The sequence below is a fragment of the Tachysurus fulvidraco genome, chromosome 19 (genome assembly GCF_022655615.1).
Source record: "Tachysurus fulvidraco isolate hzauxx_2018 chromosome 19, HZAU_PFXX_2.0, whole genome shotgun sequence".
NCBI classification, from domain to species: domain Eukaryota; kingdom Metazoa; phylum Chordata; class Actinopteri; order Siluriformes; family Bagridae; genus Tachysurus; species Tachysurus fulvidraco.
In genome coordinates, this window is record NC_062536.1 from 18,016,236 (window position 1) to 18,031,685 (window position 15,450).

The window sequence follows — 15,450 nt, forward strand, 5'->3', positions numbered from 1 at the left end:
CCCCATGTAGAACTAATCCCGTCCGAATAGGGCTTAAGAAACCTGCAAAGCATACTGAAGATCTGATCATTGAATAAAGCTCTGACACTGGAGACTCCTTCCATATATGCTAAATAAACATTTTTTACACAGCTCACCTGCTATACATCTGCATTACAAAATAAAACAAAAAGTAAATTAAAACAAAACAAAAAAAAACCCCAGAAAGCTGACATTGGCTAACACCTGACTGGATTCATTTGTAAATGTCCCAAACGCTAGCTAGCTTAGCTTAGCTTTACAACTTTTCTACACACGTTTCTTACCAATTACACTAAATAATTTGCCTTAACATGAATTCTAAAAGATGAGCTAATATATTTGGCCAACTTTTGTTCATTGTGCTGTTAAGGAACATGTACAGCTAGCCAGCTAGCCGAACAACCTTGCTAGTCACTGTACATGTACATTTCTACGATCTCAATGCTAGCTGCTAGTTGTTGCTAACATGGCCATGCTTATACAGTAAGTCATGATCAACGTTAGCACTCTGGGGCTGAACTCTAATGCTAATGTTTTATCTAAGTGAGTGGATGGTGGGAGGATGTTAGCATTAGCTCTCTGGAGGTTACAGATGGTGACCTGCTTATCCTCTATGCTGAATTCCAGAATCCAGCTTGCGAGAGTTATGTGTTTTGCAGAGCATTAGGTGCTCCATTCGAGAAAGACGTGTGAGAAATGACAGCATGGTCTTCTCCTTATATTAGTATATCAGTGATATCGGTTTTTAACGTGGCGTTTTAGAAATGTAGGACATCTTTAATGGTGTGTGTCATGAGCGATATACAACAGGGTTCATTTTTACATACAGTCAGTAGTTTACTCTTTTTAGTGAATTGATATCCTAAAAAAATCCAGCTGATAATTTTACAGAACAAAAAGTCTACACACAGTAAACTTACAGGCTGTAAAATAAAGAATGAAACAGTTTACAAGGCTCTGAGATAGAAACATAACACTGACACTGCTGGATCATTGCTCCAGGGGCTATGTAGCATAACTGACCCTGTTATGCTCTGACCCTAACTTCCTCTATCTCTCTCAAGAGCGTCTCCCCTGGAGTTCTTAGTCGAGCCTGACATTTATCAGCCAATCAAAAAAAGAGGCTACACAACAGCCAATCAGAAAATAGCACTACCTGGGTAAGATTTAATGCAACGGTTGCCTGTCTTGAAAACTTGAGAGCCCTGAATCTATCTCGTGCAAGCTTCATATTCTCTCTCTCTCTCTCTCTCTCTCTCTCTCTCTCTCTCTCTATATATATATATATATATATATATATATATATATATATATATATATATATATATATATATCTCCTCTTTCCTTGTCTCTCTTTTTCCATCTACTTTCGGGAAGTACGCATGAGCAAAGTCCTCCACCAATTATCACCAATTATCTCTGAATCAAGATTCACACATTCTCTTCAGACTCTCGCTCTCTTCCTTTCCCTCTCTCTCTTTCTCAAGCACGCTTATGGAGAGATCTGTACATATTTATTGTTCGTACTCTCTTATTTGTGCTGTATTTAAATATATATTCACACTGAAGGCATCAAAACTATGAATTAACACGTGTGGAATTATATACGTACGTGACAAAAAAGTGTGAAACAACTGCAAATATGTCATATTCTAGGTTCTTTAAAGTAGCCACCTTTTGCTTTGATTACTGCTTTACACACTCTTGGCATTCTCTTGATGAGCTTCAAGAGGTCGTCACCTGAAATGGTCTTCCAACAGTCTTGAAGGAGTTCCCAGAGATGCTTAGCACTTGTTGGCCCTTTTGCCTTCACTCTACGGTCCAGCTCACCAAAACCATCTCGATCGGGTTCAGGTCCAGTGACTGTGGAGGCCGGGTCATCTGGTGCAGCACCCCATCACTCTCCTTCATGGTCAAATAGCCCTTACACAGCCTGGAGGTGTGTTTGGGGTCATTGTCCTGTTGAAAAGGTGGTGTGTCCAAACTTTTGGAAGGTGTGTCCAAACTTTTGGAAGGTGTGTCCAAACTTTTGGACTGTACTGTATATTTTGTAAAGTCTTAACAACGGTATATAATTACTTTGCTGTAATATTTAACTGTTTATAAAACCTCTTCATAATGTTACTTCTCGTTTCAATAGCAGCTGTAAACAGTCGTTCCCTCACCAGAGCCTCTTCTCTCCCTTTCATTTTTAGATCTTTCACTTTAAAATGACTTGATTGTGATTTGGATCTGAAGTCCTGAAGCCTGAAAGCTAAACGTTAAGCGCTCTAAACGCTTCTGGTTGTTCATTTTCAACACTTGTTTGTTGAACTTTGTTTTTTTCAAAGTAATGGAAAGAGTTACTCAGTGTAGAGGTACTCAATGTTCCCACATAAACTCAAACGGTTTAATGTTACTATAAAATTGTTTTATTTTCTGTTATTTATAAGATTCCAGTAAAACTAACATGTATAATAACTGCTTCACTAAACGTTCTGTTCTGTACATGTACTCTGAAAATATGATGCCTTTATGTTTATTACCAAACATATAGATCATCTACGATCAGTGTTACTGTGTAGTATTTAGTGCAGATCCATAGTCTGAACAAAGATCAAGAAGATTTGCTTTCCAATATTTCATGATACACTGATCTGGGATTTGGAGTTACAATGATACCATCATGGCCTGTTTTATTAAGTAAAGAGAAACTTCAAAGTTAACATGGTTAGTGGTAGAGAGAGAGAGAGAGAGAGAGAGAGAGAGAGAGAGAGAGAGAGAGAGAGAGAGAGAGAAGAGAATCTGAAGCTTGAGACTGAAGAGAGAAAAAGAAAGAGAGTCTGAAGCATACTTAGAGAGAGAAAGAGAAACAGACAGAGAGAAAAGAGAGAATCTGAAGGTTGTTTGAGAGAGAGAGAGAGAGAGAGAGAGAGAGAGAGAGAGAGAGAGAGAGATTTTGCTTGGCTATTTTTGATAGACAGACAGACAGACAGACAGACAGACAGACAGACAGACAGACAGACAGATAGATAGATAGATAGATAGATAGATAGATAGATAGATAGATAGATAGATAGATAGATAGATAGATAGATAGATAGATAGATAGATATTAAAGTATTAGTGAGACATCAGGGTCCTACAGGTGTAGTGTAGAGTTCAGTAGGTTTATGTTTGTGGGCATGATAAGGGTGGAGGACATGATTACTAAATCTAACAGACTGAGGTCTATTGTTTGGGAAGTCCATAATCCATCTACACATGAATGGCAAGATACTTATATGATGCTGAGCTTATTGATCCGTTTAGTAGAGATGACCATGTTAAATTCAAATCAGTGAACAACATCCTAATATATGTATTGTTGCTATCCAGGTGAGAGAGATCTAGGGTTAGTGTAGTAGAAATAGCATCATCTGTCGACCTGTTTGAACAGTGAGTGAACCAGTTTCTCAACACTTCGTAAAAATGGGGGTGAAAAGCAACAGGGCAGAAATTGTTCAACACTCTGAGGATGAATTCTTGGTATGATGGTTGTGGTCAGATGTGTTACACAGCAATTTGAAAAGATCTAAAGTCAGCAGAGAGAAAGCAGCAGAAAGCACAACTTTTCCCTCTCACTCACTCTCTTGGTGAATCTCCTCACATGGGATCTCTTATCACTGCTATGCTGATGACACTCAACGCTCATTCTCCTGCCCGCACTCAGATACCACGGCTTCTGCACGAATCTCAGCATGTTTTCGATGACATATCATCACGGATGATGGTTCATCAGTTGAAACTCAATCCCAGCAGAACTGAACTGCTGATCATCCCAGGTGATTCATCCCCAGGTCAAGATCTTGCATTATCCCTGCACAACGATCTGGTCTTCTTTTGGTCACATCCTTGGATTAACCATGAATAATCAACTGTAATTTTCCTCACATGTTGCTTACTGTACTGTATGTGACACTCTCATGTCGGTTTCTTTACAACATCAGAAGGATTCAGACATATTTTTTCCACACAGGCTGCCCAGGTACGTGTTCGGTCTCTTGCACATTATACGACCGGACTACCGCAACTCACCTCTGTCAGGTCGACCTACAGTAGGAATGCAGGATATACGTAGGTATACATTCAAGACTCTTCTCTGTTCTGGCACTGAGGTGGTGGAATGAACTTCCCTATGATGTCCGAACAGCTAAGTCATCTTCATGAAACACTTAAACTAGCACTTTTCCCCTTGTTTGTTATGTGTATGTTTAATAAAAGTAAATAAATAAAAGAAACGGCCAGTTTTAGGTTGATGGTATCCTACAGCAGTGGTCCCCAACCCCCGGGCCGGTACCGGGCCGCCCAAGGAGCATTAAATTATTTCAATTTTATTTACTGTGGTGTATTTCTCTCGGGTTTATGCGACTTTCCATGGACGAGAGGTTAACCTGGAGCTGAGAGACGTCACCTAAAGCCGCACCAATACCGCGCATGCGCAAAATATCGTGATATCGGGGCAGTTTTAGGTGACGTCTGGAGCTGAGCGGCTGCAAGCGGCAGTGGTGTTGTAGCTTTGGTGGAGAGGTGTGTATCGCTCTTCTCTATGTTCACCGGTACTTTGTCATGTTTAACAGTGCTTGGTGTACGTTTGCTCAAATTTAAAGTACAAATTAGCAAAAATGGGGACGAAACAGACGTCGTTAGAAAGTTAGAAACTCTGCCGGTGTTCTGGATTAAAGTCATGGCGGAATACCCTGAGATTGTCACCACAGCACTTAAATCCCTATCGCCATTTCCGACATGCTATCTGTGTGAAGTGGGGTTTTCTGCAGTGACAGTAACCGAAACAAAACCACGGAATAAACTGGACATAAGCAACACACTTCGGGTGTCATTGTCTCCTATTACCCCAGATGGACCCGTCTCGTTGTAAAGAAACCAGCTCAGGGTTCTCATTGATTAAGCGTTGTAGTGAGTTAAAAAGGCATGTTTAAATACAATTATATTAAAATTATTAATTTTAATTTAATTGTATAGCCGGGGGGCACAGTGGCTTAGTGGGTAGCATGTTCGCCTCACACCTCCAGACTCGGGGTTCGATTCCCGCCTCCGCCTTGTGTGTGTGGAGTTTGCATGTTCTCCCCGTGCCTCGGGGGTTTCCTCCGGGTACTCCGGTTTCCTCCCCCGGTCCAAAGACATGCATGGTAGGTTGATTGGCATCTCTGGAAAATTGTGTGTGAGTGTGTGAGTGAATGAGAGTGTGTGTGTGCCCTGTGATGGGTTGGCACTCCGTCCAGGGTGTATCCTGCCTAGATGCCCGATGACGCCTGAGATAGGCACAGGCTCCCCGTGACCCGAGAAGTTCGGATAAGCGGTTGGAAATGAGTGAGTGAGAGTGAGTGTATAATCGCCGCCTCACCTCCCACCCCCAGCGGGCCGCGGTAAAATGATCAAACATTGACCTGTCCGCGGCAAAAAAAAGGTTGGGGACCACTGATCTACAGTATGTCTGTAACCTGAAGTTAATGTATTCATCGGTAGAGACTTAAAAGCACTTTCGTAGCTTGCTCTGGAAGAACCAATCCAATAGCCATAAATTTAATGCATTTTATGCAACTGACTTCCATGCATCTCTGCTCATGTGGAAAGTGAAGTAGGATGATGAACTATGGAGGAGTCAACGTTTGTGGTGTGATCAAAGTGAGCAAAGAAGTGGTTGAGCTCATCTGAGAGGAAGGCATTTCTCTGTGTTCACGGTGTGTGTGTGTTCACTGCTGTGTGTGCACTTTGGATGGGTCAAATGCAGAGAACGAATTCTGAGTATGGGTCACCGTCCTTAGCCGTATGTCACTTCACTTTAGAGGTTTGTGATCACTGATAGTCTGGATGCCTTTCCTCATGCGTCTGGGGTCGGAGTTGCTGTGGAAGCGCTCCTCGGTGCGAAGTGTATGTGCATGCATGGCTTTCCTAATGCCACCTTCTCAGTTTGGCCCTGACTCTGCTGTATTCCTCTGCATCACCAGATTTAAAAGCAACATCTCTTGCTTTCAGCAAGGAAGCAGACCTCCGAGTTCATCCACGGCTTCTGATTAGGAAAGAGTTTCACGTGTTTGGCAGTATTAAAGTCAATGTCAATGAACGTGATGATGGGGCAGTCGTGGCCTAATGGTTAGAGAGTCTGATTCGTAACCCAAAGGTTGTGGGTTCGAGTCTCAGGCCGGCCACGATTGAGGTGCCCTTGAGCAAGGCACCGAACCCCCCAACTGCTCCCCGGGCGCCGCAGCATAAATGGCTGCCCACTGCTCCGGGTGTGTGTTCACGGTGTGTGTGTTCACTGCTGTGTGTGAGCACTTAGGATGGGTTAAATGTCCGGGTGTGTGTTCACGGTGTGTGTGTGTTCACTGCTGTGTGTGAGCACTTAGGATGGGTTAAATGCAGAGAACAAAGTACGGTCACCGTACTTAGCCGTATGTCACGTCACTATATGGTCCAGTACAGATAATGTCTGAGGTGGACTGTAAGAAAAACGTGCTCAATTAAGTGTCATGAAACTGGTGGTGTAGTTAGGAAATGCCTCTCCCTGGCCATACCTTCACTGTCTTCACTGATGGTTTCACATGTTTGATGAGTTGTGCATATTTGGGTAGCCTGAACAAAGAAAGGTGATCAGATTGACCCAGGTGGGGAAAGGAAATGGCCTACTACAGTACTCCTCAGCTCCTTCTGTTTCTGTATACAGTACGTGGTCCAGTGTGTTGTCCTCTTTTGTTAGAGCAGGAGACATTTTGATAAAATTTGGGGAGTATAGTTCTTAATCTGTATGAATCCTCATGTCATTCCCATATCTTGGTTGTATGGGCAGTCATAGCCTAATGGTTAGAGAGTCTGACTCGTAACCCGAAGGTTGTGGGTTCGAGTCTCGGGCCGACCATGACTGAGGTGCCCTTGAGCAAGGCACTGAACCCCCTAACTGCTCCCCGGGCACCGCAGCATAAATGGCTGCCCACTGTGTGTGTTCACTGCTGTGTGTGTGTGTACACGTTGGATGGGTTAAATGCAGAGAACAAATTCTGAGTATGGGTCACTGTACTTAGCCATATGTCACATCACTCAGCTGCTTACATAACAGATCAACAGTCATGTGGACATTTGTTAACATGTGAAAACACAGTGAAATGATGTTTATCCCGTTGTTTAGCAATTTACGACTCAGTAATTTCGCCAAAGTGGTCAATTTGCTGCCTACTCACAGTCTGTCACTGTTCCATGTGTAGAACCGACACGTTCCAATTAAACTGGGATGTATACTCTACCATGCTCACGTATATGCTTTTTATACACTATTTATCTTCTTCCTGAGCCACAGAGCTGCACTTGAGCAGAACAAAGCTACGGTTTCAGTGAACCATTCAAACAGTTTTTAACCTTTTCACAAACGTCTGTGTGGGAAAAACTATTTCAACGTGTCGCTCTTATAAATAATGTAATGACATCTGGAAGTTTCCAGAGTTCCCAAGGTACTTATTTAGCAGATCGTATCTAAACAATTAAAGTGAGCTGTAATTACATGTGAGGGAGATTTAATCCTGAATGGATTGCAGATGATACAGGTACATAAAAAAAAAAAAAAAAAAAAGGGAAAGAAAACACACCCCGTGTTTTAAAGAAGCTTTTCAGTTCAAAGGAGTCATTTCTAAACCCCGCTTAAAGCGAAGCACTTTGTTTCTCCAGCAGATGAACGACAAAGCATGTAAGAGAAGAGAGAAAAGTTGAACGCCACGAGGAACTAAACGTTTGTGTCTGAATCTGAATGAGAGAAGAAAAGGCAGGTAGAGTCTTGCCACTGCCAGTTTGACTGAAACTCCACTTGATCTTTCAGAAATTTGGCTTGCTCTCAACTTTAATCAGCTTCTTTTTTTTTTTTGGTCAAAGATATATCGAAATATCAAGACGTACATATGCTTTCAAGATCCATTGGTCCATAAACCATATACAACACTGATCCTAGGTCAAACATTTATTTTTTTCTCCACAGGAACTTGATCTTATTTCTATTACTGAGCTGTTGAAGGTTAAAGATTTTCTCAAGGACCCACCAGTGTCAGGTTGATGGACCACCAGCTTAAACATTATACGATAGCTACTAAGCACTTCTTGCTCCAAACCTTCTCTACATGTCTACAGGTAAACGCAGGTACATATTACAGATGATGAAAGAAATGGAAAGAAAGGATCAATAGAAATACTACCGTACACTCCAGTCTGCAGCAGTCGAAGTGTGTCTGGTGTTGCATCTAAGGACCGTTTTTAACCCTACCTTCAATTAACTTTTATAAGAGCTCGTTTACTGGATTATAAACATGTAACCTGTCAGGAGGATCTTTATACCTGTTAAATCTATATTCATTTCCTATAGAGAAAAAAAGTGAGTTGTTTATTGTGTGCGCACATGGGGTAGGAGCTCGTAACAACATGGTGTGAGACTGCAACTTGGCCTGCTGACTCAATGGCTGTAAACAATCTGGATGTAATTTAGAAGGAAAGAACCACCGCTGGCTGATGTGGCTGTGTCTGCTTAAGGTTTGGCACTGCTTCTGATCTGATCTGATGACTGGGTTCTCAACACACACACACACACACACACACACACACACACACACACACACACACACACACACACACACACACACACACACACACACACACACACACACACACACACACACACAAACACACACACAGGCTAATTTGTATGTAAAGTTTAGTATTAAGGTCAAGATTTAGCACTTCCAGTCTTTTTACAATTTATTTATCGAAATTCAAGAACATATATAAAAGTAATATAAAGGTAATAATAAATGAGCTAAAATCACGTTATTTAACAAAACAAAAAAGTTTTAATTAATTAAAATTACTGAAAAATGAAAGTCATTGTTGCTAACATGAAGAAAAATGAAAACAATGAATTATTTAATTATGAATTAATTTAATAATTATATGAACTGAATTATTTTACTATTTTGATAGATAAATAAGGGAACTAGCGACAGACAGACAGACAGACAGACAGACAGACAGACAGACAGACAGAGAGTGAGTGAGTGAGTGAGTGAGTGAGTGAGTGAGTGAGTGAGTGAGTGAGTGAGTGAGTGAGTGAGTGAGTGATAGATAGATAGATAGATAGATAGATAGATAGATAGATAGATAGATAGATAGATAGATAGATAGATAGATAGATAGATAGATAGATAGATTGATTGATTGATTGTTGATCCCAGAGGAAATTCAAGAGAATTAACTGCATCATTAAGGTGTTGGTCATTGTGGGTTTTCTGTAGCTCATAAAAATCCAACCATGAATAAAGTGTTAGTTTCTTTGTTCATGTAAAATTGTGTATTAACACGGATGTTCTCCTGGCTCACATGTTCCTGTCAAAGATATCCCTTAAGCTCAGACTACAATAAAGCTTTAGCCACATTCTTGTTCATTTTTGTTCACTTTAACCCAGCTTACGTTTCTTTGCGAGGTCAGAACCGAGGCACGTTTTTCTTGACTGAGCTTCATGAAGCCGTGGCCAGGTCCAGGTCTGTTACATCCATCAGGACGTTTGTGAAATGACCTGTTACGAAGGCCAAACTCTCTCTGCAGTGTTTGCTTTCTTTCATTTCACCACCTGCCGAAGCCCAGAGGAAGGAAAGAAAAAGAAACAAAAAGTAAGTATGATGAAAAATCTCAGTGCTCGCACATGGGGCACGTTTAACTTGTAGCCTGTTAAAAAGTGCATTATGACAAAATAAAAGCAGCTATGTGATTAGTGGTTCAGGGAAACTGTCTCTGTGTAAACTCTTGGGTTTGAAGGTCACAGTGGCCACATTACGACGAAAAGCATCAGACACATACATAAGTATAAGGATATCGTGTTGTACAATATGTGGTAGCCTAGCGGTTAAGGTGTTGGGCTACCAATTGAAAGGATGTGAATTCGATTCTTATGTCCAACAAGCCGCCACTGCTGGGCCCCTGAGCAAGGCCCTTAACCCTCAATTGCTCAGTTGTATATTAAAAAAAGGGCGTCTGTTAAATAATGTAAATGCTAAAAATACAAACTCAGATATAAGAACAACTGCACAGTGGTGTTCTTTAATCCTTCGTTTTTACCTGTGCACTAGTCTGCTGGAGGAACGGAGATGGACTCATGGGAGGTGTTGTGTCTGTGAATCTGATCTAAAATAAATCTGGAGTCTGTTGCTTTTTTAGTGTGTTTTAGACATGTGTTTTTACCTCTGTTGATAATCCTGCACTAAATTTTAAAATGTTGAAGATAAATTTGAGCTGATTTTAGATGAACAAACATTCAGAGTGTCTCAGAGTGTCTCTTAATATAAAAAAATATATATATATTAAATATTCACTCACTCATTTTCTACCGCTTATCTGAACTTCTCGGGTCACGGGGAGCCTGTGCCTATCTCAGGCGTCATCGGGCATCGAGGCAGGATACACCCTGGACGGAGTGCCAACCCATCACAGGGCACACACACACTCTCATTCACTCACACACTCACACACTACAGACAATTTTCCAGAGATGCCAATCAACCTACCATGCATGTCTTTGGACCAGGGGAGGAAACCGGAGTACCCGGAGGAAACCCCTGAGGCACGGGGAGAACATGCAAACTCCACACACACAAGGCGGAGGCGGGAATCGAGCCCCCAACCCTGGAGGTGTGAGGCAAACGTGCTAACCACTAAGCCACCGTGCTCCCGGACATTGCAATATTTATCAAAAATATTTGGTAGACTGGGTCAGGAAGCAAAACACTAAACATCACGGAAGTGTGCGAGATGAAAATTTGTCACACTGAAAAAATGAGCAGAATCACAATATCAAAGAATAAATAAAGCTGGTCAAGTAAACGACAAACTTAAGAAGAGTAAAAATACATCATAAAGCTCTGAAATATAACAAAACGTGCTCGAGTACAGACACACACATGAACTTTATCACAAAGTGTGAGACACGCCGTTATTTAAAGAGGTCGCGTGCTGGATTTATCCAATCGATGGCTGTCGATACACGAATATGCAAATCAGCAGAAATGTAGATCGTAAAACGTTAGATTATGAAGAGCCATTAAATGTTAGCCCCATTAATGATTTCCGGTGTGAAAAGCTTTGATTTAGAAGGTCATTATAAACATCTCAGTGATTATGTCAATCTGCTTTAGACTCAACTGAACCACTAAACAGTCCATCTTATGCTCAGTAACAAACACAATGTTTAAAGGCTTCAGGGTTATCAACAGCAGTGCCAAGGGTTTCAGTTCCAGAAGTTTCCGTACACATGATGCCACGGCTTCATGAACAGGAAGTGTGTGAAGTGGATTTTATACTCTTCATATCCTGTTCCCCTCAGCATGTGAATAATAATTAGGCCTCCGAGCTGGACTTTGATGTCCATCAATAACTCTTAATGTGATTCTGTTTGTGTGCTTGACTCATGATTGGCTCGGTAAAAGAAAAAATGCTTTTTACTGTCTTAACAAGTGCCAGAACCGCATGTAAGTCGAGACTCGTCTTAACGCTGCGCTTCCAGGCATAGAACATATCGTCTAGGTCTTTTTGTGTGAAACATGAGGTAAATGTTTGATTGTTACTCGCTGTTCATGATAGAAAACCCAGTTTTTTTTCCAGTTGTAATTAATTGGACCATCTGGTTCAGTCTGGTTTGGGGTTACTGCTCTCACCAAACGGCACTGGCAACTCTTTGCCTTTACTCGAGTGTCTTAAAAAGATATACACGTTACACCTCTTTCCCAGAACCTGGTGCAGTGTGTGTGTGTATATGTGTGTGTGTGTGTGTGTGTGTTTGTGCGTGTGTTTGATTGAACATCTGTGCAATATCAGCATTTGAAGGATGTATTACTCTGAGCTCTGAAAAAGCCTTTGGAAATGAAAAAGGCACCAAATATGAAGAAGCAGGATGCAGATGAGAAACATTCCAGGCAAAAAAAGGGAATAATACAAAACAGACTTTTACATAACAGCAAAAACCTAGAGGACAAATTTTTTTAACGGATTATTTATTTTATGTTTTAAACTTTAACAATATTGTAATACAAGGTGTCTCAAATGTTGGCGAACGTAAAGGAGATAAAATCTGCGTTCACACACATTCAATCTCATTAAGAAATGTAGGATCTCCGCTCACTTCCTCGCTGCCGCTCGCTGAATTTAGCATCATGCTTTTTAGCAACATGTAACTTTATTTACAAAACCTCTTTGTAAACTCACTTTAGAGACGTCTCTCAAATCCACGATGAACTCATGTTACAAACGTCTGGAGTTACACATGTAGGCCGTTACACACGTCTGGTGTTACACACGTCTGGAGTTACACATGTAAGGTGTTACACACGTCTGATGTTACACACGTCTGGTGTTACACACATCTGGTGTTACACACATCTGGTGTTACACATGTCTGGTGTTACACATGTAAGGTGTTACACACGTCTGATGTTACACACGTCTGGTGTTACACACGTCTGGAGTTACACATGTAAGGTGTTACACACGTCTGATGTTACACATGTCTGGTGTTACACACATCTGGTGTTACACATGTCTGGTGTTACACATGTAGGGCGTTACACACGTCTGGTGTTACACATGTCTGGTGTTACACATGTAGGGCGTTACACACGTCTGGTGTTACACATGTAGGGCGTTACACACGTCTGGTGTTACACACGTCTGGTGTTACACATGTAGGCCGTTACACACGTCTGGTGTTACACACGTCTGGTGTTACACACGGCTGGAGTTACACATGTCTGGTGTTACACATGTAGGGCGTTACACATGTCTGGTGTTACACATGTCTGGTGTTACACATGTAGGGCGTTACACACGTCTGGTGTTACACATGTAGGGCGTTACACACGTCTGGTGTTACACATGTAGGGCGTTACACACGTCTGGTGTTACACATGTAGGGCGTTACACACGGCTGGTGTTACACATGTAGGGCGTTACACACGTCTGGAGTTACACATGTCTGGTGTTACACGTCTGGTGTTACACATGTAGGCCGTTACACACGTCTGGTGTTACACATGTCTGGTGTTACACATGTCTGGTGTTACACATGTCTGGTGTTACACACGTCTGGTGTTACACACGTCTGGAGTTACACACGTCTGGTGTTACACATGTAGGCCGTTACACACGTCTGGAGTTACACACGTATGGTGTTACACATGTCTGGTGTTACACATGTCTGGAGTTACACATGTCTGGTGTTACACATGTCTGGAGTTACACAAGTCTGGTGTTACACATGTCTGGTGTTACACATGTAGAGCGTTACACACGTCTGGTGTTACACATGTCTGGTGTTACACATGTCTGGTGTTACACATGTCTGGTGTTACACACGTCTGGTGTTACACACGTCTGGAGTTACACACGTCTGGTGTTACACATGTAGGCCGTTACACACGTCTGGAGTTACACACGTATGGTGTTACACATGTCTGGTGTTACACATGTCTGGAGTTACACATGTCTGGTGTTACACATGTCTGGTGTTACACATGTCTGGAGTTACACATGTCTGGTGTTACACATGTCTGGAGTTACACAAGTCTGGTGTTACACATGTCTGGTGTTACACATGTAGAGCGTTACACACGTCTGGTGTTACACACGTCTGGTGTTACACATGTCTGGTGTTACACATGTCTGGAGTTACACATGTAGGTCGTTACACACGTCTGGTGTTACACATGTCTGGTGTTACACATGTCTGGAGTTACACATGTAGGTCGTTACACACGTCTGGTGTTACACATGTCTGGAGTTACACATGTAGGTCGTTACACACGTCTGGTGTTACACATGTCTGGTGTTACACACGTCTTGTGTTACACACGTCTGGTGTTACACATGTAGGGCGTTACACACGTTTGGTGTTACACATGTCTGGTGTTACACATGTCTGGTGTTACACATGTCTGGAGTTACACATGTCTGGAGTTACACATGTAGGCCATTACACACGTCTGGAGTTACACACGTCTGGTGTTACACATGTAGGCCATTACACACGTCTGGAGTTACACACGTATGGTGTTACACACGTCTGGTTTTACACATGTCTGGAGTTACACATGTCTGGTGTTACACATGTCTGGAGTTACACATGTCTGGAGTTACACATGTAGGGCGTTATACATGGCTGGAGTTACACATGTCTGGTGTTACACATGTCTGGAGTTACACATGTCTGGTGTTACACATGTCTGGAGTTACACATGTAGGCCGTTACACACGTCTGGTGTTACACATGTCTGGTGTTACACACGTCTTGTGTTACACACGTCTGGTGTTACACATGTAGGGCGTTACACACGTTTGGTGTTACACATGTCTGGTGTTACACATGTCTGGTGTTACACATGTCTGGAGTTACACATGTCTGGTGTTACACATGTAGGCCATTACACACGTCTGGAGTTACACACGTCTGGTGTTACACATGTAGGCCGTTACACACGTCTGGTGTTACACATGTCTGGTGTTACACACGTCTTGTGTTACACACGTCTGGTGTTACACATGTAGGGCGTTACACACGTTTGGTGTTACACATGTCTGGTGTTACACATGTCTGGTGTTACACATGTCTGGAGTTACACATGTCTGGAGTTACACATGTAGGCCATTACACACGTCTGGAGTTACACACGTCTGGTGTTACACATGTAGGCCATTACACACGTCTGGAGTTACACACGTATGGTGTTACACACGTCTGGTTTTACACATGTCTGGAGTTACACATGTCTGGTGTTACACATGTCTGGAGTTACACATGTTTGGAGTTACACATGTAGGGCGTTATACATGGCTGGAGTTACACATGTCTGGTGTTACACATGTCTGGAGTTACACATGTCTGGTGTTACACATGTCTGGAGTTACACATGTAGGCCGTTACACACGTCTGGAGTTACACACGTCTGGTGTTACACATGTAGGCCGTTACACACGTCTGGAGTTACACACGTATGGTGTTACACACGTCTGGTGTTACACATGTCTGGTGTTACACATGTCTGGAGTTACACATGTCTGGTGTTACACATGTCTGGAGTTACACATGTCTGGAGTTACACATGTAGGGCGTTATACATGGCTGGAGTTACACATGTCTGGTGTTACACATGTCTGGAGTTACACATGTCTGGTGTTACACATGTCTGGTGTTACACATGTCTGGTGTTACACATGTAGGGCGTTATACATGGCTGGTGTTACACACGGCTGGTGTTACACACGTCTGGTGTTACACATGTAGGCCGTTACACACGTCTGGAGTTACACATGTCTGGTGTTACACATGTCTGGAGTTACACATGTAGGGCGTTACACATGTCTGGAGTTACACATGTAGG